This window comes from Manis pentadactyla, chromosome 4 (assembly GCF_030020395.1).
Source record: "Manis pentadactyla isolate mManPen7 chromosome 4, mManPen7.hap1, whole genome shotgun sequence".
Classification (NCBI taxonomy): Eukaryota; Metazoa; Chordata; class Mammalia; order Pholidota; family Manidae; genus Manis; species Manis pentadactyla.
In genome coordinates, this window is record NC_080022.1 from 102,086,240 (window position 1) to 102,112,080 (window position 25,841).

Consider the following 25,841-nt stretch of genomic DNA (forward strand, 5'->3'; position numbering starts at 1 on the left):
GCATGTCACTCCTTCCTGCTGCTTACCTGGTTATTTGTCCTAAGAGAATCCCACCTCCACAGAGCCAGAGTGGTGATTCTCTCTTTCTCTCCAGTCCCCTCTCTTCATGTTGCTGGGTCATACCTGCAGGAACAGACTCAGAGCAGCACCACGCAAGAAGCAAAATGACAGCTGAGACCCCAGCTTCCGTCCTCCATCGGCCTCGTGGAGAGGACAGGGTGCAGTGGTTCTGGGGGGCCATTGGCCTTAATGGGAGGAGGGGTGGTAAGAGGGAATGCCCTTGTCCCTGTCCTGTGCCCTGTGGCAAGGGTTAGAGAGTTTTCATAGTAGCCAGGTGAGGAAAGGCATCATGATAGAAAAAGGGATTTAAAGTTCTCAGTGTTTCCCCAGACTCCACAAAGTATCCATCACACTGGAGGTACAGTAACATTAATACAATACTCATGTACTGCCTTCTAAATGTTCAGTTTCTTACAAGGTTGACTAGCTTTAGCTTTACAACTTGGTTCATCTGGGGTGATTCAAGCTCTTCATCTGTAACATATTTTGCTGTCAGATTGGCTTAATGGCTTAGTATGAACACAGTCATTTCGAAGAGTGTTTTCAGATAATTTCAGACTTACAGAAACCTGCAATATCCCTATTACTCTTTCATTCAGATTTTCCGGTGGTCGGTGCACCACTACATTTCCTCCATCATAGAAAATTGTCCACTGTATTTTTCCAATTAGAGGCACAATTAGATGTTCCTTCTCTGCTCTGTTTCTTGCAGGTTTTTACGGTAAAAGTATATTGTATTTTGTAGCATGCTTATTCTGACTCTACTGAGATGATATGATTTTTTTTCATTTACTTCTACTAATCTCATATGATTTGCATATTGAACCATCCTTGCCTCCTTGGGATAAGTGTCAGCTGGTCATGAGGGAAATCCCTTTAATGTGACCTTGAATTTTGTTTACTAATATTTTTAGAAAATGCTCATCTATTTTATTTTTAATTTTCTTTATTAAGGTATCATTGATATATAATCTTACGAATGTTTCACATGAGCAACAGTGTGGTTACTACATTCCCCTTATTATCAAGTCCACAACACACCCCATTACAGGCACTGTGCATCAGCATAGTGAGAATTTTGCATCTATTTTCAATAAGAATATTGGTCTGCAGTTGTGTTTTTTCATGGCATCCTAATCTGGATTGATATCAGGGTAATGGTGGCCTCATAGAGTGAGCTTGGAAGTGTTCTGTGCTCTTCAATTTTTTGGAAGATTTTGAGAAAGATTGACATTAATTCTTTAAGAGTTTGGTAGAATTCTCCAGTGAAGCTCTCCGATACTGGAATCTCTTGTACAGCAAGTGTTCCCTTTTTTTTCTTCCATTTATTCTTTTATCAAATATTTACTTATTTTATTTTGGTATCATTAATATACAATCACATGAGCAACATTGTGCTCACTAGATTCCCCCCATTATCCTGTCCCCACCACATACCCCATTGCAATCACTGTCCATCAGTGTACTAAGATGCTATAGAGTCACTACTTCTCTTCTCTGTGCTATACTGTCTTCCCCGTTCCCCTGACTACATTATGGGTGCTAATCGTAATGCCCCTTATTCCCCTTCTCTCTCCTTTCCCACCCACCCTTGCCACTCCCTTTCCCTTTGGTAATAACCGTTAGTCCAGTCTTGGGTTCTGTGAGTCTGTTGCTGTTATGTTCCCTCAGTATTTGCTTGGTTGTTAACGCTGCACAGATGAGTGAAATCATTTGGTACTTGTCTTCCTCCATCCTGCTTATTTCACTGAGCATAATACCCTCTAGCTTCATCCATGTTGTTGCAAATGGTAGGATTTGCTTCTTTCTTACGGTTGAATAGTATTTTATTGTGTATATTTACCACCTCTTCTTTATCCATTCATCTACTGATGGACACTTAGGTTGCTTCCATTTCTTGGCTATTGTAAATAGTGCTGCAATAAACATGGGGGGGTTTGCATATGTCTTTTTGAATTTGAGAATTTGTTTTCTTTGTGTAAATTCCTAGGAGTGGAATTCCCAGATTACATGGTATTTCTATTTTGAGTTTTTTGAGGAACCTCCATAATACTTTTCACAATGGTTGAACTAATTTACATTCCCACCAGCAGTGTAGGATGGTTCCTCTTTCTCCCCATCCTTGCCAGCATTTGTTGTTCCTAATCTTTTGATGTTGGCCATCCTAATTGATATGAGGTGATATTTTATTGTGGTTTTAATTTGTATTTCGCTGATAATTAGCGATGTGGAGCACCTTTTCATGTGTGTGTTGGCCATCTGAATTTCTTATTTGGAGAAGTGTCTGTTCATATCCTCCGCCTATTTTTTAAAAGGGTTATTTGCTTTTTGGGTGTTGAGGAGTGTGAGTTATGTATTTTGGATGTTAACCCCTTGTCGGACATGTCATTTACAAATATATTCTCCCATACTGTAGGATGCGTTTTTGTTCTGCTGATGGTGCCCTTTGCTGTACAGAAACTTTTTAACATGATGTAGTCCCGTTTGTTCATTTTTTATTTTGTTTACCTTGCCTGAGGAGATGGGTTCAGGAAAAAGTTGCTAATGTTTATACTCAAGAGAATTTTGCCTATGTTTTCTTCTAAGAGTTTTATGGTTTCATGACTTACATTCAGGTCTTTGATCCATTTTGAGTTTGCTTTTGTGTATGGGGTTAGACAACAATCTAGGTTCATTCTCTTGCATGTAGCTGTCCAGTTTTGCCAACACTAGTTGTTGAAGAGGCCGTAATTCCCCCATTGTGTATCCATGACTCCTTTATTGTATATAAATTGACCATATATGTTTGGGTTAATTTCTGGGTTCTCTAGTCTGTTCCATTGGTCTATGGGTCTGTTCTTGTGCTTTTACCAAATTGTCTTGATTACTGTGGCTTTGTAGTAGAGCTTGAAATTGGGGAGCATGATCCCCCCCACTTTATTCTTTGTTCTCAGGATTGCTTTGGCTATTCGTGGTCTTCTATGGTTCCATACAAATTTTAGAGCTATTTGCTGTAGTTCATTGAAGCATGCTGTTGCTATTTTGATAGGGATTGCATTGAATCTGTAGATTGCTTTAGGCAAGATGGCCACTTTGACAGTATTTTTCTTCCTATCCGTGAGCACAGGATGTGTTTCCATTTATTGGTATCTTCTTTAATTTCTCTCATGAGTGTCTTGTAGTTTTCAGAGTATATGTCTTTTACTTCTTGGTTAGGTTTATTCCTAGGCATTTTATTCTTTTTTGATGTAAATGTGAATGTAATTGTTTTCCTGATTTCTATTTCTGCTCGTTTATCGTTAGTGTATAGGAATGTAAGAGATTTCTGTGTAATAATTTTGTATCTTGCAACTTTGCTGAATTCAGATATTAGGTCCAGCAGTTTTGGAGTGGATTATTTAGAGTTTTTTATGTACAATATCATGTCGTCTGCAAACAGTGAGAGTTTAACTTCTTCCTTACCAATCTGGATGCCCTTTATTTCTTTGTGTTGTCTGATTGCTGTGGAGAGGACCTCCATACCTATGTTGAATAAAAGCGTGAAGAGTGGTAATCCTTGTCTTGTTCCCGTTCTTAAAAGGAAAGGCTTTCAGCTTCTCTCTGTTCAGTATGATGTTGGCTCTGGGTTTGTCATATATGGCCTTTACTATGTTGAGGTACTTGCCCTCTATACCCATTTTGTTGAGAGTTTGTATCATGAATGGATGTCGAATTTTGTCAAGTGCTTTTTCAGCATCCATGGAGATGATCTTGTGGTTTTTGTCCTTTTTGTTGATGTGGCAGATGATGTTGATGGATTTTCTAATATTGTACAATCCTCGAATCCCTGGAATAAATGCTACTTGGTCATGGTGGATGATCTTTTTGATAATATTTTTGAATTCAGTTTGCTAATATTTTGTTGAGTATTTTTGCATCTATGTTCATCAGGGATATTGGTGTGTAATTTTTTTTGTGTGTGTGATGTCTTTGCCTGGTTTTGATACTACAGTGATGCTGGCTTTGTAGAATGAGTTTGGGAGTATTCCTTCCTCTTCTACTTTTTGAAAAACTAAGGAGGACGGGTGTTAGGTCTTCTCTAAATGTTTGATAAAATTCAGTGGTTTAGGCATCTGATGAGGGGTTTTGTTCTTTAGGTGGTTTTTTGATTACCAATCCAGTTTTGTTGCTGGTAATTGGTCTGTTCAGATTTTCTGTTTTTCTTGAGTCAGTCTTGAAAGTTTGTATTTTTCTAGAAAGTTGTCCATTTCTTCTAGGTTATCCAGTTTGTTAGCATATAATTTTTCATAGTATTCTCTAATAATACTTTGTATTTCTGTGGTGTCCATAGTGATTCTTCCTTTATCATTTCTGATTCTGCTTGTGTGTGTAGACTCCTTTTTTTCTTGTTAAATCTGGCTTGGGGCTTATCTATTTTGTTTATTTTCTCTTAAGAAACAACTCCTGCTTTCATTGATTCTTTCTATTGTTTTATCCTTCTTGATTTTATGTATTTGTTTTCTAATCTTATGTCCCTTCTGCTGACTTTGGCCCTCATTTGTTCTTCTTTTTCTAGTTTCACTGTGAGTTTAGACTGTTTATATGGAATTGTTTCTCTTTCCTGAGGTAGGCCTGTATTGCAATATACTTCTCTCTTAGGACGGCCTTTGCTGTGTCCCACAGATTTTGCGGTTGAATCATTGTTGTCATTTGTCTCCATATATTGCTTGATCGCTGTCTTTATTTGGTCATTGATCCTTTGATTATTTAGGAGCATGTTATTAAGCCTCCATGTGTTTGTGGGCCTTTTCGTTTTCTTTGTGTAATTTCTTCCTACTTTCGTACCTTTCTGACCTGAGAGGCTGGTAGAATTTCTGTCTTTTTGAATTGACTGAGGATCTTTTTGTGGGCTAGTACATGATCTGTTCTTGAAAAAGTTCCATTTACACGCAGGGAGAGGCCTCTGTGATTTGCATTTGTAGCTGCTCTGGGTGGGCCATCCTCTTGCTAGCCAGGTGCGATTGCCTCGGTAGTGAATTGTGAGTCGGTGCCGGTGGGGAAGAAGGTGCAGCAGGCTGTGTATCATGGTGGGGGGCCTCAGAGCTGCATAGCCAGCTGGGGTGGTAGAGCATCTGAAGCTCCTAAAAGTTCCCCCACCTGCTGGGCAGAGTGCACCCAGACAATATTTTCCATCTTTCCCTTCTCCCGAGCAGCGAGGTCTGTGCAATCCTTGCCCCTTTAGCAGCTGTCTTGCCGGTAGGGAGTCTCTCTCAGACTGCCCACTTTCCTTTTGTCCCAGAGCAGCCAGATGTGGACCCCTGTGTTCCACAGGTGGCTGGAATCTCAGTCTCTCAAAGTATTCCACTTGTCTTAGCTTTCCAACCCCACTGATCTCCAGAGCACTGTGTAAGGTAGGTTTGTACTCCCATAGCAGATCTCCAGGGCTGGGTGTTCAGCAGTCCTAGGTATCCAGCCCCTTCCCAGTCCAGTGAGCTCGGGTGGGGGAAAGGTTTGGGTCCCACTGGATCACGGCTTTGGTACATCCCCATTCTCATTGAGGTCTGCTGGTCTCCCCAAGTGTAGACAGTTTGCTGAAGCTTTCTTTCCTATTGTTCTTCCAGGATTTGGTATAGTTGTTGTATTTTCATATTATATGTATGTGGTTTTCGGAGGTCTCTTCCTCAACTCTCATGCTGCCATCTTTAATCCCATCAAACCATTGTTACTTTTTTCAGATTCACTTGTTTAGGTTACCTTTTCCCACCTCCCTTCATCTTGTAGTTTGTTTCTCTCCTTGGATCTCAAGTGAGTCTCCTGTAGGGAGTATGTAGATGGTCTTGAGTTTTCATCCATTCATTCGTCCTGTGTCTTTTGATTGGAGCATTTTAAGTCTTTCCATTTACTGTGATAATTGATAGTTGTGTCCTTATTGCACTTTGTAAATTTGATTTCTTCTTTTTGGTTGTAGTTCTCTCTAATTTCATCATTGCTCTCCTGGTTATGAGCGATACCTTTGTTTACTGTTAGACTTTTCCTCTTTATTTTTTTGTGTGTATCCACTCAAGATTTTTGGTTTGTGAGTATCATGAGGTTCACCTATGATATCCTAAGTGTAGAGTGGTCTATAAGAAATGGATGGCCATCTAAGTTCCTGTACATTCTAATGGCAGTAATGGTTGCAGCCTCTCACCCATGTTTTGTGCATACGATTGCCTGCTTTTTAGGAAGATTTCCTTACCCAATTTGTTACATAAGATGGATTTCCTAGTTTTGTCTTTGAACCTTCCTACTAACCTTTTCCTGCTGAGGAAACTATTCATCTGTTCTTCAACTCTGGATAAGCTTGCTGGGTAGAGGGTTCTTGAGTGGAGCTCCTTTCCTCCCAAAACTGAATATATCCTGCTGCTTTCTTCTGGCCCATAGAGGTTTTTGCTGAACAGTCATCTTGACAGAATGATGCAGTTACCCCAGCATCATTCCTTTGCTGCCTTTACAGTTCTTTTTCTTGACCCTTGCACATATTCATTGTTAATGGGTCTTGGTGTGGCTTCCTTGGGTTCCTCCTGTTTGGGGTTCCTTATGATTCCTGGGCCTAGGTATCTGTTTTGTTTCACAGATTGGGAAAGTTTCAAGCTATTCCTTCTTTAGATGAGTATACAGGACATTCCTTTCTCCTTCCAGAAATCCTGTCTCACAAATGTCTGTGTGCTTGATGTTCTGGTAGTCGTCCCTTAAACCATCCTCATGCTTGAAAAGTACTGTTTCTCGTTGCTGTCAACTAGAATGTCCCTGTGAGACTGTCTTCCGGGTGGCTGGTCCATTCTGCATCCTCGCATCTGTCATTGGTTCCCATCAGTGTATTTTCCTTTTCAGTTCTGCTCTTCAGCTTTGATTGGTTCTTTGCCATGTTTGCTGTCCCTCTGTGGACGTCCTCACCAAGTTCACCTGCTTTTTCTCTCAAGTCTCATGAGTACATGTGTAACCATAGCCTTGAACTCTGTATCAGGTAGATTTCTTTACTCAATTTCATCTAGTCATTTTCTCAATTTTGTCACTAGGCACACATGCATTCCTCTGTCTCCATATAAGTCTTGATTCCTTGTGTTTGTTTCTGTGACTTAGCTGTGTCTTTGGGTCTTGAGAGGAGTGGCTGTGGGTGGGCATATCTCCTGGGTATCTGGGTGTGGTCTGCTGGGTGTGGATGCTGGGTGTGGATGGCGGGCTGGACTCTTAAATCAGTGCAGGCTGGGGCCCTCCAGCTGCTCTGCCCCGGGGCCGGCCTTGCTGGGGAGGCTGTGTGAGCTGTGGGGCGGATCCAAGGCCCCACACAGGGAGTACCATGTCACGTCGGCGGCCCTGCTTGGCTGCCCATCTCCAGAGAGCATGCGTAGTCACAGGTTAAAGGAACTACATTTTGGTGACAGGCGGGGCTGTTGTGGGCCAGTGGCCCATGGGCTTGCTGAGGCGGCAGGCCAGCTAGCTTGTGGGGAAACTGCTCCCCTCTGCTGTCAAGGTGGAGGTGGAGTTTCAGTGCATTTAGATGTGAGTGAGGTCTATCTGAAATGGAATAGTAGCATGTAGAGCTATGTTCTGTTCGTATGAAAAGGGTGCTGAGCATAAAGAGTTGGGTGATGGTGGCAGGAATTCTAGGAATGTTTATGTCCCTGCATTTATTTATTTTCTGTTAAGGGAAGTGATTCTGAAGTAACTTTTTACTCATGGATATAGGTGGTGCATAAGGTCATCCCACGTCAGCCATGGTGAGATGAAGTGATGTAGTAGAATTACAGCCTGTATACCTAGGCCTGATACATAGGAGACACACTGTGGGTGCTCTTTGCTGCTCTCCTGTCCTGACTCCTTACCTTAACTAACTTGATGGTTCAGAGTGGTCCCAGCAACATTTCCAGCAAAATCTTTCTAAAATTGCATAGAAACACTTGGCAAAGATATCCCCAGAGGCTTGTGGAAATTTTTGCTCTTTCTGGTCACAGTTTGCAAGATGTTTGCTCTGTCCTGCGTTCCTTTGTTACTTTTGTATCTCCTGTGATTGTAGACTGATAGAGGGAGTGGTGTACACACACACGCACATACACACACACGGCTGAGACTTAACGGAGACCCCAGTTATCAGAAACTGCAGCCCACACTTAAAAAAAAAAAGTGCATAAGTTGTGCTCCTGGTGTTCCCCCCATAGGGAGCAGACTTCAAAGTGCAGAGGTGGATGGGCACAGATACCTATGCAGACACCTGAGCACAAATATCTATGCGTAGGCTCTCTCCATCCATCGTCTAAGTCCGTCTCTGTTTACCTACATATCTATGTTAGTCTACTCAAGTGGATAACCAGACTGTCATTGAGTGGGGGCTTAATCCATAGACACCGATTTCTCGCTGTTCTGGAAGTGGAAGTCCAAGACCAAGGCAGGTGCAGTTCCTGGTGAGGTCCCTTCTTCTGGCTTGCATCCCTGCTGTGTCCTCACAGGGTCGAGGGAGAAAGCTCCGTCCTCTGTTCCTCTTAATAGTACTGATTGCGTAATGGCAGCTGCACCCACACCCTCATGATATCTTCTGAACCTGATTACTTCTAAAGGCCCCACCTCCCAATACCATGAGAGTGGGGGTTAGGACTTCAACTCTGACTCAATTCAAATATGAATTTGTGTGTGTGTGTGTGTGTGTGTGTGTGTGTGTGTGTGTGTGTGTGGTGGTGGTGGCAGGGGGTTAGGAGGAGCGGGAGATGGTGAGGGGAGGGCCCAAAAACTCAGTCCATAACTCTGTATCTATCATCTATCTATTGTCTACCTAATCTGTCAATATCTATCATCTATCTGTCTAATCTAGCCATAACTCTGTATCTATCATCTATCTATTGTCTACCTAATCTATCAATATCTATCATCTATCTGTCTAATCTATCTAACCTACCTATATCAACTATCCTATCTAGTCTATCGTCTATCTGCTGTCATCTGTATATATTTTATCTATCATCTCTCTGTCAATCTATTCATCTAATCTATGAATATATATCATCTATCTAATCTATCTATATCTATCTAATCTATCATCTATCACCTGTCATCTGCCTATCATCATCTTTTTGTCTACCCATCTATCCTTATGTACAGAACAGTTAACAACATGGCTATCTATCTGTCTATCATCTATCTATTCTATCTATCTGTACCTATCATCTATCCTATCTAGTCTATCATCTATCAATCTATGTATCTATGTATCTATCTGTAATCATCTTTTTGTCTACCCATCTATCCTTATGTACAGAACAGTTAACAAGATGGCTTATATGTCAATTCCCTACTTATGTTTCCAAAAACTTGCAAGGTAACTAGAGACAGCACTGGGTTCACTGAGACAGTTGCACGTCGAGTCAACAGAATGTGATTACGAAACTAGTAAATAGTGGTGCAGGGACTTCAACTCATATCTCTGTCCCTGGTCCTCTTTTCCGTCCTTGCTGACTGTATTCTAGCCGCATTTGTTGACTGACTGCTCCCTGAAGAGCACATGTATCCTTCCTCTTGGCTTTTTCAGTAATTTATCCCATTGTATGGAATGCTTTTCCCTCAGATACCTGGTTCAGTCACCTCCTTCTAGACTGTTCAAGTCCCACCTCCATGGTAAGGCTTACCCTGTCCACTGTTTATTTTGAAAGCCCTGCTTTTCTCTGCCTATAATTGTAGTCTTCCATATCCTGCTTTTTATTCTTCATAGTGTTTGTTACCGGCTAAGCTACTGGAAAACTTACAGATGTTCATTGTCTCTTTCCTCCCCTCCAACTAGAATGTGGTCTCCGCAAGTTAGGAATTCTGCGTGTATTAAGTCTGGTGAAGACCCTGCAGACTCTAGGGTCAGCGAGAAGCGGGCACAGTTGTAACTCAACGTGGTTTGACATTTTAGCAGTTTAGGTTAGAGTCAGGCCAGCCAGTCATTAAAGAGGACCTTTTCTTGTATTACTAAGCTACTTGATAAATTCTAAGCAAGCTTAAATTTTCAGTCATCTTGCAGCAGGCAGAAGCACTTCCTTCTGTCATTCCTCCAGCCTCGAGGACCTGGATGCCAAATGCATTCTCTCATGGGGAAGTGGGAATGTGTGAGGATGATCGGCCAAAGTCTAAGTTACACAAGACACACACATACAGAATTAAACATGTTTGAAAACCAAAATGATGAGAGTGGTTTCCTGTGTCACAGCAGGGACTCCCTAGCTTCCGGTGAGCTCAGAGCAGTGGGAGAGAAGAGGGAAGGGGCCACATAAGCAAACCCGGTCTCCTTCCTCTGGACTTGCCTCCCCCTGGGTCGTCATCCATTAAACACTCAGCACACAGACCTCGTGGTGAGCACGCACAGTCATAAAACGTGGCTACTTCCACATCCCAGTCACTGGGGCATGGAACATGTTGCATAGTTAAGTGTGGCTCAGAACATTATCACTCATGTATGTGTGTTCTTCCTCTGTCGCCGAGTCAAAAGAGTAAACAGAGCAGAGGCGTACTAGCAAGAACAGGGTTTAGTGTGAATATATAATATACACACGTATTCTGGGAAAGATTTTGTTACATGGACAGGAGGATGTGAAGCCCCTATAAATGGACATAGGCCTTGTCTGAAGCCGGGGGAGACCTGTGGGTGCCGTTGGCGAGGGCTGTGGCGTGTCCGCCGGGTCGGAGTCCGAGTTAGGGGTAGGGCCGAGGCCGTCGGCTGTGCCTCCCACGGAATGTATGGGGCCAGGGGAGACTGGACGATGACCGCCCGTGTGGTGGGCATCTGAGGTGCGCAGGAGGCCCACGGTGCTGCCGCCCACGGCCTTGTGTGTGGCCGGCGGGGACCGGAAGATGACGGCCAGCTGGGATGGCGTCGTGTCCACTGGTTCATCTTGTGTGTCATAGTCAGCCTTCGGGCCGGTGGTGGTGCCGTCCACAGCCTCAGTGGGGCTTGGGGTGACCGGAAGATGACGGTCAGCGAAGGTGGTGTTCTGTCCATCGGCTCGTCTTGAGTGTCAGTGTTGGCCTTTAGGCCGGCGCTTGTGCTGCCCTCGGCCTTGTGTGAAGCCGGGGGGTACCAGAAGATGACGGCCAGTGAGGGTGGTGTCATGTCCATCGGATTGTCTTGAGTATCAGCATCGGCCTCCCGGCTGGTGCTTGTACTGCCCACAGCGTCGTCTGTGGCCCGGGGGGGCAGTTGTAGATGCCTTTCCCGAGGGCGGTGGTGTGCCCATCGGGTCCTAGCCCGAGTTGCGGGTAGGGCCGAGGCTGTCGTCTGTGCCTCCCCTGGCATCGTGTGGGTCCAGGGGAGACTGGACGATGACCACCCGCGCGGTGGGTGTCTGAGGTGCGTAGGAGGCCAGCGGTGGTGCTGCCCAAAGCCTCGTGTGGGGCCTGGTGGGGACCGGAAGATGACGGCCAGCGAGAGTGGCGTCGTGTCCATCGGCTCGCCTTGAGGGTCAGAGTGAGCCTTTGGGCCGGTGCTTGTGCTGCCCACGGCGTCGTCTGGGGCCTGGGGGGATGAGTAGGTGACTTTTCCTGAGGGCGGTGGCATGCCCATCGGGTCCTAGTCCGACTTCCGGGTAGGGCCAAGGCCATCGTCTGTGCCTCCCACGGCATCGTATGGGTCCAGGGGAGACCGGACGATGACCGCCCGCGTGGTGGACGTCTGGTGTGGCGCCGGGGGGGGACTGGAAGATGAAGGCCAGCGACGGTGGCGTCGTGTCCAGTGGCTCGTCTTGAGTGTCAGAGGCAGCAATCGGGCCGGCACTTGTGCTGCCCATGGCCTTGTCTGGTGGCTGACTCTGGATGGCGATTTTGCAGAGGCAGGACACCTCGAGGCGGGCTGGTAGTGGTGCCTGTGTGCCCTGTAGAGGAGGAGCTCGTCTGGGTTGTCTCTCTCCAGCCATCTGCTGGGAGCCTAGGATGGTCCAGAGGCCCAGGACTGCTCCCCGGGGAAGTGGGAACTCTGCTGGGAAAAGTGGGAAAAGACAGCTGCTAAAGGCACAGGATCCCGGTGGAACAGCCTGTGACCAGGGCAATGGGCAGGTGCAGGGTGCTCCCTGGCAGGAGGGGAGGGGGTAGCGTCCTAGGGAAGGGAAGGACCAGCAGATGAAGAAGGTGGGGCTGGGGAGGCGGCAGGTGGGGTGGGGCACGAACCTTAGGAAGGAGGAAACTGTCCACATGGAAAAATGGGTTGTGGTGTGCGCCAAACGATCTGAGGAAAGGGTCTGAAGCTAGGGAGAGGGTCTCCTTTGCCACTAACTCCTTCTCAGGCCAAGCATGCACTGAGCTGCCCAGCTAGGGCGAGCCTGATATGTATGTCAGCTAGGGGACACATCACAAAGCGGCCTGGGCCACTGTGATGTCACCCAGGGGCCGCATCACCAAGCCCCCACTGCCTTGAGCACACTGGCCCCGCCCAGAGGAGACCCTGGGCCAATGCCATGGCACGGCCCCAAGGCCAACCCCAGTAGAATCCCTAGACCCCGAGACTGCCTGCTGAGGGCCATGCAGGTGTTCGGACCAACGAGGCCACCATGCAGACCGTCGAGGGCTGCAGTACCCACGTCTGTCAGAGCTCAGCCCACCTGGGTGCCGGCTCTGCATGGGCTCGGCACCTGGGGTGCGGCAGGCGGCCAGTGCCGTGTCCCCGCAGTCCCGGAGGCCAGGGCCTGCTCACAGCCCAGCCCGGAGCCACCCGGAGGCTGCCCAGGGCACGGCCCGTCCTTTCCCGGGCCTTCCCAGCTCCTCTGGGACACCTGGAGCCAGGCATGGCTTCTCGGCCATGGCCAGCCAGGCGGCTGACTTCTGAGGAGGGCGCAGACCCCATGACTTGCCTTCCTAGCTAGCGGGCAGGTTCTTTCTTTGCTTCTCACAGAAAGTGTAGGTCAGGGACCACCAGGTCTCAGCATAGCCACACATCCTGCATTCTGACTGGGCCTGGCCGCCCAAATTTTCTCTCTGGTCTAGTTTTGGGGGCCTGTGTCTCGTACGTGAATAACACAACACAGTAAACTGGGAAACACTTTTTGTTTTTGAATGCATCTCCTTTAGACTCTTCGTCTCGATGGTGTCACCGTTCTTGCCCGTCAGCCAAGCTGGAAGCTTGTGGGGCAACCTTGCCTCCTCTCAGCAGTCAACCTGTCCATTCCCAATCCTGACAGTTCATCCTTTATGTTATAACCTGTGAAGCCCGTGTCCCATGTCAGTAACCCTGCTTCTAGTTTCTCAGGTCTTTCCTGGTGGACCTAGTCCCTGCGTGCTCACTGTTTTATTACTGTGGAAGCACTGCCATTGTTACAGAATAAAATGTGAAATTCTCCAGCCCCAACTCACGGTCTGGCCTCAACTTTGTCTACATGTCCATCCCTATGAGCCAAGCTCCCTGCTCCTTGAAAAGATCCTTTCTTGTGCCTTTTTGTCTCTGAATTATTTCCTCTGGGGGTTCCCACCGCTTACCTCTGGTTTTTAAGACATTTCACCCCAGCAGAAGAACATGGATCGTTGAAGACCCACCTCTCTAGTCACCTCCTCTTGGAGGCTTCCCGTGCACTCTTACTTAGGCGTGCCCTCTTCTCCCTTCTCCGTACTTGGCGAGAACCTCCCTTATCAAGTGTGAATGTGTAAGCTCGTGCACATCACTCTTCAGGTAATGGGATCTGTTGAACAGTGGTGACAGTGAATGGCTGGACTCGGCTTCAGAGCTCAGCTGCCCGTTCAGTGGTACCTGGTGCTGCTCGCTCCTTTGCCAACCATTTGTTATGTTCCAGACCATGTGGAATATAAATGTGGGCGAGATGCCACCGACTACCCCTCAGTCCCTGCAGTGTATTACCCCCAGGTGCTTAGGGAGAGGCCCAGCGAGCCGAGCCCACAATCTTATCTTTAACAGCGACAAGCGCAGAGCATGTGGGGCAGGCCCCACATGCTGCTGCTAATGCTGCTGTGATGACTCCTCTCTCTGGCCCAGTGGGGTAAGATTCCAGATCTCTTCTTGTTCTCCGCCTGTGCTTTTTCCATAGTGGTGTAGTTTTGTTGCATGGGGGCGGCTTCTTTCATGTCTCTGAAGGAATTAAGTATGGGTCTCAGAAGTCTCTTTTCTCTTGCCTTCATTGTGTCAGTTTTCATTGTACTGTACCGTCTTTTATTTCTATGTCTTTGGGTTTTCTCCTGCTGCTACTGCTTTTCCTCTGAGATCTGAGAGGACCTGTACCACAGGCCTGTTGTAGACAGAAGAGTAAACTTGGTGCTTTGCTCACCACCATGTTTGAGGGACATCGGCGTCACCACTGATAGGAGGAGGGACAAATAAAAAGGAACACCAAGTTCTAGACAGGAGCAGTTGGGAGCAAAGAGTGTGTTGTGGAGTGACGTGTTTAGTTGAGTATCCAAACTTCCCTCTTTATCCGGTTATTACTTCTTTACATTCATAAACATCATAAAATCCACTGATTTCCAAAGCCCAGACACATATTATTGTAGCAATTCAGTTGTTGAGGTGAGAAAGAATGAGAAGGGCCTTGCTGTACCACTGAATCTATTAGTGGGCACTGCCAAAACCAAACAAAGAATCCACGGTGGTTGGAAGGGCTATTTTCTACTGACTGTCTCCCTGGGGACTTAAACAGAATCTTTTTTTTTGTGGTGTCAGTAATGGACAATTACATGAGAACATTATGGTTACTAGGCTCCCCCTCTGCACCCCTCCCCCACCATTATCAAATCCGCTCCCCGTACCCCATTATAGTTGCTGTCCATCAGTGTAGTAAGATGATATAGAATCACTACTTGTCTTCTGTGTGTTATACTGCCTTCGCCGTGGTCCCCCACCCCCTACATTATGTGTGCGGATTGTAATGCCCCCTTTACCCCCTTATCCCTCCCTTCCCACCTATCCTACCAGGTCCTTTTCCCTTTGGTAACTGTTAGTCCATTCTTGGTTTCTGTGAGTCTGCTGCTGTCTTGTTCCTTCCATTTTTGCTTTGTTCTCATACTCCACAGAAGAGTGAAATCCTTTGATACTTGTCTTTCTCCACCTGGCTTATTTCACTGAGCATAAAACCCTCTAGCTCCATCTGTGTTGTTGGAAATGGTGGTAGGATTTGTTTCCTTCTTATGTCTGAATGATACTCCATAGTGTGTATATGTACCACCTCTTCTTTATCCATTCATCTCCTGGTGGACACGTAGGTTGCTTCCATTTCTTGGCTATTGTACATAGTGCTGTGATCAACATAGGGGCGCATGTCTCTTTCAGACTGGGCTCCTGCATTCTTAGTGTAAATTCCTAGGAGAGGAATTCCTGGGTCAAATGGTATTTCTGTTTTTTTGTTTTTTTGGGGGGAACCTCCATACTGCTTTCCACAATGGTTGAACTGACTGACATTCCCACCAGCAGTGTAGGTGGGTTCCCTTTTCTCCACACTCTCGCTGACATCTGTTGTTGTCTGTCTTTTGGATTGTGGCCATCCTAACTGCTGTGAGGTGATACCCCATTATGGTTTTAATGTGCAGGTCTCTGATTAGTGATGCGGAGCGTCTTTTCATGTGCCTGTTGGCCACCTGAAATTGCCTCTTTGGAGAAGTGTCTGTTCAGATTCTCTGCCCATTTTGTAATTGGATTATTTGCTTTTTGTGTGTTGATGTGCATGAGCTCTTATATTTTGGATGACAACCCCTTATCCAATATGTCATCTATGAATATATTCTCCAATACTGTAGGATGTCTTTTTGTTCTACTGATGGTGTTGAAATAGAATCTTATACCCCCTGGCATTTCATTCCAAATCTGACTAATTTTTTTTTTTCCCCAGAATGCTAACCGGCCGAGAAAACTGGAATGAAGAGGAGAAGCTGTGATACAGGAACATTGAGCCTATGCTGAGAAGTGAGATGGTGTGGAGACTGGTAGGTTGTATCTTTCCATGTGCTGCTTTCAAGTGTCATAGGGAAAAATGATTGCCAAGGAGATAAAGTCCGGGGTGTTGACATCACCTGGTATCGGTGGAGCCACGTAGCCACTAGCCATTAATGGGAAGGCTAGCATGCGGCACTGTTGTCTTTCCTGTGGAGTTAGGTGTGCGGCGTCCCCCATTTGCAGTTCAGTCAGAGCCCCTGTGGGACTGTCTTGGCACTGGCCGGGGTGGACCCGAGAGCTCTGCCATTCCTGCTGGGCTGTTGCAGCATCCCTCTCAGAACAGGGCCTCCTCAGCAGAGCTCCTGGTACAGAGCGAGAGAGATAATTGCGCTCAAGAGACAGGGGCAGTTTTTTTTCTGTAGCTCCGTGAGCATGTTCCTGATGTTTATTTTGAGATCTCTTTTTCAGGAAGACTGATTTGAGTCCAGTTCCCAGGTTCCTTTGAAGGTTCATGTTTGTAGGTGAGGCCCTGTACCTCCAAGAAGCTTTACTCTCTGGAGCTGCTCAGCCCTTGGGGGGATGTCAGGGGTCACAGGGGAGTTGGCGTCGGTGCCCTCCCCTGCCGAGAGGAAAGAGGTCTTTCCTGCTTCCCGGCCGCAGTGCCCGTCTCCACTGCCAGGGCCAGTTTGTGGAGCACGCAGGGATAAGCTGCCGTTCATGAGGCCGTCCTCTCGCTGGCCCAGTGCGATGGTGGGGGTGGCCAGTTTGCAGGCCAGTGTTGGCAGGGAGGCAGTCCGTGTATCAGTCACAGCACAGTAGGGGGCCTCGGAGCTGCGAGGCCAGCCAGGTGGATGGAGCCCCCGAGGCTCCTTGAAGTTCCCCCGCCTGCCGGGCAGAGTGCACCCGGGCAGTTTGGCGCACCTGTCCTTTCTCCTGAGTGCACCTGTCCTTTCTCCTGAGCGCACCTGTCCTTTCTCCTGAGTGGCAAGCTCTGTGGAAGCCTTGCCCCTTTAGCAGTTCTCTCGCTGTTAGGAAGTCTCTCAGACTGCCCACCTTTCTTTTGTCCCACAGTGGCCAGATGTGGATCCCTGTGTTGTCCCACAAGTGGCTGGAATCTCAAGTCTCTTGAAGTCTTCTGCCTGTCTTCACTTTCCAAGCCCACCGATCCTCCAGAGCGCACCACGTGTACGGTAGGTTTGTGCTCCCAGAGCACACCTCCAGGGCTGGCTGTTCAGCAGTCCTAGGCCTCCACCGCCCTCCCTGGTTCTGTTTTTCATCCTCCCCCCTGTGAGCTCGGGTGCGGGAAGGGCTTTGGGGTCCCTCTGGATCACAGGCTTTGGTATGTCACCCTTTTCCTTGAGGTGACAGCCTGCCACAGCAGCCTTCTTCCCTGCTGCTCTTCTAGGATTTGGTGTAGTTGTTCTATTTCCATGTTGTAATGTTGTACGTATGTGTGTGGTTTTGGTTTTGGGAGGAGGTTTCTGCTTCCCCTCTCACGCCGCGGTCTTCAATCCCATCAACCCATCTTCTTTTTTTTTTCTCTTTTTTCAGTTTCACTTGTGTAGGGTACCTTTCCCCACCCCTTCGACTTGTAGTTTGTCTGTGTCCTTGGATCTCAAGTGAGTCTCCTGTGAGGGAGCATGCAGGTGGTCTTCAGTTTTCATCTCTTCTTTTAACCCTGTGTCTTTTGATTGGAGCATTTAAAGTCTGTCCTTTTATTCTGATAATTGAGAGCTTTGTCCTTATTGCACTTTTAAACTGGATTTCTTCTATATTGTTTGTAGTTCCTCTCTGTGCTTTCATCATTGCCCTCCTGGTTATGAGCGATAGCTTTGTTTTAATCGATATGTATTTATAGCTATCTATCTATCTATCTATCATCCATCTATCTTTCTAGTCATCTATCTATCTATCTATCTGTCTATCTATCTGTCTTTCTGTCTGCCTGTCTATCTATCTATCTATCATCTATCATCATCTTTTTGTCTCCCCATCTATCCTTATGTACAGGACAGTTAACAACATAGCTTATATATCACTTCCCTACATTATGTTTCCAGAAATCTTGCCAGGTAACTAGGCCTTAGAGCCGTGGGTTCACTGAGACACTTCCAGTTTGAGTCAACTGCGTGTGCTTACAAAACCAGTCAATGGTGGTGCCGGGAATTCAACCCATATCTCTGTCCTGTGTCCTCTTTTACCTCCTTGTCACTTGCTGACTGTATTCTAGCCACATTCATTGACTAACTGCTCCCTGAAGACCACAAGTATCCTTCCTCTGGGCCAGTTGTAGACAGAAAAGTGAACCTGGTGCTTTGCTCACCACCATGTTTGAGGGTTATCAGCATCAGCGCTGATAGGAGGAGGAACAAATAAAAAGGGACACCAAGTTCTAGATGGGAGCAGTTGAGAGCAAAGTGTGTGTTGTTCAGTGACGTGTTTATTTGAGTGTCCAGACTTCCCTCTTTATTTAGTTATTACTTCTTAACATTTGTAAATATCATAAAATCCACTGATTTCAAAAGCCCAGACACATATTAGTACAGCAATTCAGTTGTTGATAAGAGAAAAAATGAGAAGGACATCGTTGTACCACTAAATCTATGACTGGATACTGCTAAAAGCAAACAAAAAGAATTCACAGTGGCTGGAAGGGCTATTTTCTACCGACTGTCTCTCTTGGTACTTAAGCAGAATCCTTTTTTTTTTCTTTTTTCAGTTTGACTTGTGTAGGGTATCTGTCCCCACCCCTTCAGCTTGTAGTTTGTGTTCTTGGATCTCAAGTGAGTCTCCTGTAAGGGAGAATGTAGATGATCTTGAGTTTTCATCCCTTCACTCAACCCTGTGTCTTCTGATTGGAGCATTTAAAGTCTTTCCCTTTACCGTGATAATTGATAGCTGTGTCCCTACTGTACTTTTTAAACTGGATTTCCTTCTTCTTTTTTTATCATCTTTTAACATTTTATTATCAGTAATCTACAATTACATGAAGAATATTATGTTCACTACGCTCCCCCCTTTACAAGTCCCCACTACAAACCCCATTACGGTCACTGTTCATCAGCGTAGTAAGATGCTGTGGAACCAGTACTTGTCTTCCCTGTGTTGCAAAGCCTTCTCCTTATCCCTCCCTCCCTACATTATAAATGCTAATCAATATGACCCGTTTCTTTTTCCCCGCCCTTATCCCTCCCTTCCCACCCATCCTCCGTAGTCCCCTTCCCTTTTGTAACTGTTAGTCCCTTCTTGGGTTCTGTGATTCTGCTGCTGTTTTGTTCCTTCCATTTTTTGTTATTCTTATACTCCACATATGAGTGAAATCATTTGATACTTGTCTTTCTCCGCCTGGCTCATTTCACTGAGTATAATACCCTATAGCTCCATCCATGTTGATGGAAATGGTAGGATTTGTTTTCTTCTTATGGCTGAATGGTATTCCATTGTGTATATGTACTGCCTCTTCTTTATCCATTCATCTCCTGATGGACACTTAGGTTGCTTCCATTCCTTGGCTATTGTAAATAATGCTGCGATAAACATAGGAGTGCATCTGTCTTTTTCAAACTGGGCTGCTGCAGGGTAAATTCCTAGAAGTGGAATCCCTGGGTCAAATGGTATGTCTATTTTGAGCTTTTTGAGGAACCTCCATACTGCTTTCCACAATGGTTGAACTAATTTACATTCCCACCAGCAGTGTAGGAGGATTCCCTTTCTCCACAAACTCGCCAACATTTGTTGTTGTCTGTCTTTTGGATGGTGGTGATCCTTACTGGTGTGAGGTGATATCTCATTGTGGTTTTAATTTGCATTTCTCTGATGACTACCGATGTGGAGAATTTTTTCATGTGTCTGTTGGCCATCTGAATTTCTTCTTTAGAGAACTGTGTATTGAGCTCCTCTGCCTGCCCATTTTTTAATTGGATTACTTGCTTTTTGTTTGTTGAGCTCTTTATATATTTTGGATGTCCACTGTTTATCGGATCTGTCATTTTTGAGTATATTCTCCAATACTGTAGAGTACCTTTTTGTTGTATTGATGGTGTACTTTGCTGTACAGAAGCTTTTCAGCTTGATATAGTCCCACTATTTCATTTTGGCTTTTGTTTCCCTTCCCTGGGGAGGTATGTTTATGAACAAGTCACTCATGTTTATGTCCAAGAGATTTTTGCCTATGTTTTTTTCTAGGAGTTTTATGGTTTCATGACTTACATTCAGGTCTTCGATCCATTTTGAATTTACTTTTGTGTATGGGGTTAGACAGTGACTCAGTTTCATTCTCTTTTATGTGGCTGTCCAGTTTTGCCAGCACCATTTGTTGAAGATACTGTCATTTCCCCATTGTATGTCCATTGGCTCCTTTATCGTATATTAATTGACCATATATGTTTGAGTTAATGTCTGGAGTCTCTATTCTGTTCTGCTCGTCTGTGGCTCTGTTCTTGTGCCAGTACCAAATTGTCTTGATTACTGTGGCTTCGTCGTAGAGCTTGAAGTTGGGGGGCGAGATCCCCCCCACTTTATTCTTCCTTCTTAGGATTGCTTTGGCTATTCAGGGTGTTTGGTGTTTCCATATGAATTTTTGAACTATTTGTTGTAGTTCGTTGAAGAATGTTGTTGGTAATCTGATAGGGATTGCATCGAATCTGTATATTGCTTTTGGCAGGATGGCCATTTTGATGATACTAATTCTTTCTAGCCAAGAGCATGGGATGACTTTCCATTTCTTAGTGTCCTCTTTAATTTCTCTTAAGAGTGTCTTTTAGTTTTCAGGGTACAGGTCTTTTACTTCCTTGTTAGGTTTATTTCTAGGTATTTCATTCTTTTTGATGCAATTGTGAATGGAATTGTTTTCCTGATTTCTCTTTCTATTGGTTCATCGTTAGTGTATAGGAAAGCCACAGATTTCTGTGTGTGAATTTTGTATCCTGCAACTTTGTTGTATTCTGATATCAGTTCTAGTAGTTTTGGAGTGGACTCTTTAGGGTTTTTTATGTACAGTATCATGTCATCTGCAAATAGTGACAGTTTAACTTCTTCTTTGCTGATCTGGATACCCTGTATTTCTTTGTTTTGTCTAATTGCTGTTGGCTAGGACCTCCAGTACTATATATTGAATAACAGTGGGGAGATTGGGCATCCCTGTCTTGTTCCAGATCTCAGAGGAAAAGCTTTCAGCTTCTCGCTGTTCAGTGTGATGTTGGGGCTTTGTGTTGTTGTTGTCATTTGTTTCCATATATTCCTTGATCTCTATTTTAATTTGTTCGTTGATCCATTGTTTATTTAGGAGCATGTTGTTAAGCCTCCATGTGTTTGTGAGCCTTTTTTGTTTTGTTTGTAGAATTTATTTCTAGTTTTATACCTTTGTGGTCTGAAAAGTTGGTTGGTAGAATTTCAATCTTTTGGAGTTTACTGAGGCTCTTTTTGTGGGCTAGTATGTGGTCTATTCTGGAGAATGTTCCATGTGCACTTGAGAAGAATGTATATCCTGTTGCGTTTGGATGTAGAGTTCTATAGATGTCTATTAGGTCCATCTGTTCTAGTGTGTTGTTCAGTGCCTCTGTGTCCTTAACTTATTTTCTGTCCAATGGATCTATCCTTTGGGGTGAGTGGCGTGTTGAAGTCTCCTAAAATGAATGCATTGCATTCTATTTCCCCCTTTAGTTCTGTTAGTATTTGTTTCACATATGCTGGTGCTCCTGTGTTGGGTGCATAGATATTTATAATGGTTATATCCTCTTTTTGGACTGAGCCCTTTATCATATGTAATGTCCTTCTTCGTCTCTTGTTACTTTCTTTGTTTTGAAGTCTATTTTGTCTGATACTAGTATTGCAACCCCTGCTTTCTTCTCTCTGTTGTTTGCCTGAAATATGTTTTTCCATCCCTTGACTTTTAGTCTGTGCATGTCTTTGGGTTTGAGGTGAGTTTCTTGTAAGCAGCATATAGATGGGTCTTGCTTTTTTATCCATTCTATTACTCTGTGTCTTTTGATTGGTGCATTCAGTCCATTTACATTTAGGGTGACTATTGAAAGATATGTACTTATTGCCATTGCAGGCTTTAAATTCGTGGTTACCAAAGGTTCAAGGTTAGCTTCTTTAGTATATTAGTGCCTAACTTAGCTCGCTTATTGAGCTGTTATATACACTGTCTGGAGATTCTTTTCTTCTCTCCCTTCTTATTCCTCCTCTTCCATTCTTTATATGTTGGTTGTTTTATTCTGTGCTCTTTTGTGTTTCCTTTAACTGCTTTTAGTGGGTAGTTGATTTTATTTTTTGCCTTTAGTTAGTATTTGGTTGGTCTGCTTTCTTTGCTGTGATTTTATTTTCTCTGGTGACATCTGTTTAGTCTTAGGAGTGCTCCTGTCTAGAGTAGTCCCTCTGGAATACCCTGTAGAGGTGGTTTGTGGGAGGCAAGTTCCCTCAACTTTTGCTTGTCTGGGAATTGTTTAAACCCTCCTTCACATTTAAGTGATAATTGTGCTGGATACAGTATCCTTGGTTCAAGGCCCTTCTGTTTCATGGCATTAAATATATCATGCCATTCTCTTCTGGCCTGTAAGGTTTCTGTTGAGAAGTGTGATGATAGCCTGATGGGTTTTCCTTTATAGGTGACCTTTTCCTCTCTAGCTGCCTTTAAAACTCTGTCCTTGTCCTTGATCTTTGCCATTTTAATTATTATGTTTCTTGGTGTTGTCCTCCTTGGGTCCTTTCTGTTGGGAGTTCTGTGTATTTCCGTGGTCTGTTTGATTATTTCCTCCCCCAGTTTGAAGAAGTTTTCAGCAATTATTTCTTCAAAAACACTTTCTATCCCTTTTTCTCTCTCTTCTTCTTCTGGTGCCCCTATAATGCAGATATTGTTCCTTTTGGATTGTTCACACAGTTCTCTTAATATTGTTTCATTCCTGGAGATCCTTTTATCTCTCTTTGCATCAGCTTCTATGCGTTCCTGTTCTCCGGTTTCTATTCCATCAGTGGCCTCTTGCGTCTTATCCATTCTGTTTATAAATCCTTCCAGAGTTTGTTTCACTTCTGTAATCTCCCTCCGGACTTCATCCTTTAGCTCTTGTATATTTCTCTGCATCTCCGTCAGCATGTGTATGATTTTTGTTTTGAATTCTTTTTCAGGAAGACTGGTTAGGTGTGTTTCCTTCTCAGGTGTTGTCTCTGTAATCTGTGTCTGCCTCAAATTTTGCCTTTTCATGGCGATAGAGATAGTTTGCAGAGCTGGCACGAGTGACGGCTGGAAGAACTTGCATTTTTGTTGGTTTGTGGCCTTCCTCTCCTGGGAGAACAGCAACCTCTAGTGGCTTGTGCTGGGCAGGTGCACGCGGACTGGGCTTCTGATTCTTGCCCGGCCGCTATGGAGTTTATCTCCACTGTTGCTGTTGGCGTGGCCTGCCTTGGGGTGCTGCTCCGATATGGTGGAGCTGCGTTGGAAGGATCACGGCCGGGAGGCTATTTATCTCCGTGAGGTGCCCCCGTGCTCCTTGCTGCCCAGGGGGTTAGAGTGCCCAGAGTTCCCCAGATTCCCTGCTGCTGGACTAAGTGTCTCAGGATGCTTCCGTCTGGCAGTGGGGTCCCTGTCCCTTTAAGACTTACAATAAGCATTCGCTTTTCTTTGTCCTGGGTGCGCCTTCTGCGGGGACCCACTTACAGATCTTATTGTCCTGTTTCCCTAATTTCCAGTACCCCATGCATGCACTGTGTCTGCGCTCTGGTGCGGATGGCTAGGGCTGGCTATTTAGCATTCCTGGGCTCCCTCTCCCTTCCCGCTCCGTCTCCTCTCCTCCCGCCCGGAGCTGGGGTGTGGGGCGCTCGGGTCCCGCCGGGCCGGGGCTTGTATCTTACCCCCTTCCTGAGGCGCTGGGTTCTCGCAGGTGTGGATGTGATCTGTATGTTGTCCTGTGTCTTCTGGTCTCTCTTTTAGGAAGAGTTGTCTTCGTTGTAGTTTCAAAAATATATGTGGTTTGGGGAGGAGATTTCCGCTGCTGTACCCACGCTGCCATCTTGCTCTTATGCCCTTTCGATGTATTTTTGAGTTCAGTTCACTAATGTTTTGTTGAGTATTTTTGCATCTACGTTCATCAGAGATACTGGTCTGTAATTTTCTTTTTTGGTGGAGTCTTTGCCTGGTTTTGGTATTGGGGTGATGTTGGCTTCATAGAATGAGTTTGGGAATATTCCCTCTTCTATTTTTTGGAAAACTTTAAGGAGAAATGGGTATTATGTGTTCTCTGTATGTCTGATAAAATTTTGAGGTAAATCCATATGGCCCGGGGGTTTTGTTCCTGGGTAGTTTTTTGATTACCGCTTCCATTTCTTTGCTGATAATTGGTTTGTTTAGATTCTGTGTTTCTTCCTTGGTCAATCTTGGAAGGTTGTATTTTTCCAAGAAATTGTCCATTTCTTCTTGGTTTTCCAGCTTGTTAGCATATAGGTTTTCATAGTATTCTCTAATAATTCTTTGCATTTCTATGGGGTCTGTTGTGATTTTTCCTTTCTCGTTTCTGATTCTGTTGATGTGTGTTGATTCTCTTTTTCTCTTAATAAGTGTGGCTAGAGGCTTATCTATTTTGATTATTTTCTCAAAGAACCAGCTCTTGGCTTCATTGATTTTTTTCTATTGTTTTGTTCTCAATGTTAATATCTTCTCTGACCTTTATTATGTCCCTCCTTCAGGTGACTTTAGGCCTCATTTGTTCTTCTTTTTCCAATTTTGATAATTGTGACATTAGACTATTCATTTGGGATTGTTCTTCCTTGTTTAAGTATGCCTGGATTGCTGTATACTTTCCTCTTAAGACTGCTTTTGCTGCGTCCCACAGAAGTTTGGGGCTTTGTGTTGTTGTTGTCATTTGTTACCATATATTCCTTGATCTTTATTTTAATTTGGTCATTGAACCATTGATTATTTAGAAGCATGCTGTTAAGCCCCCAAGTGTGTGTGGGCCTGTTTGCTTTCTTTGTACAGTTTAGTTCTAGTTTTATTCCTTTGTGGTCTGAAAGGTGTTTGGTAGAATTTCAATGTTTTACAATTTATGGAGGCTCTTTTTGTGGCCTAGTATGTTGTCTTTTCTGGAGAATGTTCCATGTGCACTTGAGAAGAATGTGTATCCTGTTGCTTTTGGTTGTAGAGTTTCTATAGATGTCTACTAGGTCCATCTGTTCTAGTGCGTTGTTCAGTGCCTCTGTGTCCTTACTTATTTTCTGTCTGTTGGATCTATTCTCTGGAGTGAGTGGTGTTTTGAAGTCTCCTAAAATAAATGCATTGCATTCTATTTCCTCCTTTAGTTCTGTTAGTATTTTTTTCACATATGCTGATGCTCCTGTGTTGGGTGCATAGATATTTACAATGGTTATATCGTCTTGTTGGACTGACCCCTTAATCATTATGTAACGTCCTTCTTTTTCTCTTGTTACTTTCTTTGTTGTGAAGTCTATGTTGTTTGATACTAATACTGGAACACCTGCTTTTCTCTCTCTGTTGTTTGCATGGAGTATCTTTTTACATCCCTTGACTTTTCATCTGTGCATGTCTTTGGGTTTAAGCTGAGTTTCTTGTAAGCTGCATATAAGTGGGTCTTGCCTTTTTATCCATTCAGTGACTCTGTGTCTTTTGATTGGTGCATTCAGTCCATTTACATTTAGTGTGACTAGTGAAAGATATGTACTTATTGCCATTGCAGGCTTTAGATTCGTGGTAACCAAAGGTTCAAGGTTAGCCTCTTTAGTATCTTACTGCCTAACTTAACTCGGTTGTTGAGCTATTATAGACACCGTCTGGTGATCCTTTAATTCTCTCCCTTCTTATTCCTCCTCCTCCATTCTTTATATTTTGGGTGTTTTATTCTGTGCTCTTTTATGTTTCCTTTAAGTGCTTTTGTGGGTAGTTGATTTTATTTTTTGCCTTTAGTTTAGTTTGTATTTGGTTTGTCTGCTTTCTTTGCTGTGATTT

General features: G+C 44.6%; 1 protein-coding gene across 1 annotated transcript in view; it reads left to right on the plus strand.

The window, feature by feature from the left end:
- Positions 1 to 25,841, plus strand: part of LOC118930371 (protein mab-21-like 3) — a 99,276-nt gene that overhangs the window by 24,383 nt on the left and 49,052 nt on the right. Inside the window, 2 exon segments of the mRNA XM_036921509.2 lie at positions 15,843 to 16,407; positions 16,958 to 17,076. The gene's annotated coding sequence lies outside the window, so the exon portion shown is untranslated.